General features: G+C 37.9%; 1 non-coding gene across 1 annotated transcript; it reads right to left on the reverse strand.

Annotated features, from left to right (window-relative positions):
- Nucleotides 1-674: 674 nt before the first annotated feature.
- LOC113458505 lies at nucleotides 675-844 on the reverse strand. The gene has a single exon (XR_003378874.1). It is a non-coding gene; the product is annotated as a U1 spliceosomal RNA (small nuclear RNA).
- Nucleotides 845-2,029: the final 1,185 nt, after the last annotated feature.

Below are 2,029 nucleotides of genomic sequence, written 5' to 3' on the forward strand. Positions count from 1 at the left end.
TGGCATTGACATTAAACAGAATAATATAATGGAACGTGTGTGTATGTGTGTGTGTGTGTGTGTGGTATGTGTGTTTGTACTATATTATCAAGGAATCCATTCAGATTGAAGAATAGTGACTTATTGGGAAATTCTAAAACACAGCAGGTTCATGAATGGTGGTTTTATTTATCAACAAACCATTGATAATTTAGTCTTTAAGAAAATATCTAAAATGTGCTGGCAGTCCCCCAAATTTTGATGATTTCTTATAAGAATTAAAAACCCAGGAAAGATTCTGTTCTCATGATTATAGTACGCTACACAGTGAGGATACAGACTAAAATTAGCAAAAACAAAGTAAAACATAGAGTGGAGTGTAATTTTAAAATATTTTAAATTTTTAATTAAAATTATTTTCTGATGTTTTATCATGTGTGTGTGTTGTACATGCATTTGATGAATGTAAAAACAGGCACATGAATACCATGGCACGTGTGTAGAGGTCAGAGGACAACCTTGAAAGATGGCCTTCATCTTTCATCCCATTTGAAGAAAGGTCTCTTTGTTGTTGCACATTTCTGTGTATTTTCTCTTGCTGGCTCTTGAGTTTCCAGTTGCTGTCATGTTTCTATTCCCCATCTTGCCATAGGAGGGCTTAGATTATAGGTACATGAACAACAGCCACCCACACCCAAGAAAGATCACAAATGCAGTCCCCCACTATCTCAAATCATACAGTTGTGCTTCCTACATTTGGAGAAATCACAGGGGTCAGCACATTCTAAAAATTCTTACCCAGTGGCTAAGCTTTTCCTTGGGAAAACCACCATCATGATCATGGTATCTCCCATTAGGTTAGCATGGAATGCCCAGATTTTACATGAGTTCTGGGTAATCAAACTCAGATCCTGCTACTTGAAGGGCAAGCATTGTATCCACTGAGCTGTCTCCCCACCCAGGATATTTGTCTTCTCCCAGGGTAATCATAGGCAGAGTGCCTCAGTTTCCCAGCAGCAATGTATAACATTGGTCAAAAGTTATTAATCAAGAATGCTCATCCAAGGCTTAGTATTTTATTTTAGGTAATCACATGCATAATATACCTGAATGGTGGTCTTTACTGCTCACTATCAGAGGTGCATCTGATAGCCCAGGAGTCCAGGTGAACTAAAAAGCATTTATCATAAACAGCATTTCCACATTAGCTATCTGAATTGATTACAGGCCTAAACTGTATGGAGACACATCTTCAGGCTATTTCAAGATTTGAAAGCCGTCTTTCAAATGTAAGGCCAGTGCTGAAAAACCTTGCAATGTGCAGTGTTATACCAGCCCAAGCCTGCTGAGATAACCCTTACCTCATATTAGAAAGGCTATGAATACATCCTCATCTATATGTCCTACTACAGAAAATTTAATATAGCACATTTTCCATTGTACACATTAAAGGCATCCATTTCACTAAAAATATAAGACCTTAGTCCCTGGTCAATGTCTATAGAAAGAAGATATTACCAAAGAAGCTCAGATATAAAACTTATGGTAGAATTGGTCTTTCCAGGGTGATTTTAGGAATATCATTGAGATTTAATGTGTAAGTCACCATTGAGTTTTTAATCTATCAGAAAACATATAGAACCAGACTTTATGAATTAGGTGGAAAAAAACTGGAATTAAAGAGAGGTAGCAGAAAGCGCAGCAGAGTCCAAGGACAGGTCCACTTAACGAGAGCTAGATTCCCCTAGATCTTGGCAAGACCAGGATTAAGTCACTAGTTATACATGAAAACTACAGTAGGTCAATAGTCAAAATGATAGAGCAAGTTGTTAATTTTATAATGTTGTTTAACAATTTGCCACCAATTTAACACTTTAAAAGAACATAAATTTACTTCCCATTCAGTTCTCTAGGAGAAAAGTCTAAAGGAACTCCTATAGGGTTAAAATTAAGCTCTAAACCGGGCGGTGGTGGCGCACGCCTTTAATCCCAGCACTCAGGAGGCAGAGGCAGGCGGATCTCTGTGAGTTCGAGACCAGCCTGGTCTACA

This window comes from Microtus ochrogaster, unplaced genomic scaffold (genome assembly GCF_000317375.1).
Source record: "Microtus ochrogaster isolate Prairie Vole_2 unplaced genomic scaffold, MicOch1.0 UNK37, whole genome shotgun sequence".
NCBI lineage: Eukaryota > Metazoa > Chordata > Mammalia > Rodentia > Cricetidae > Microtus > Microtus ochrogaster.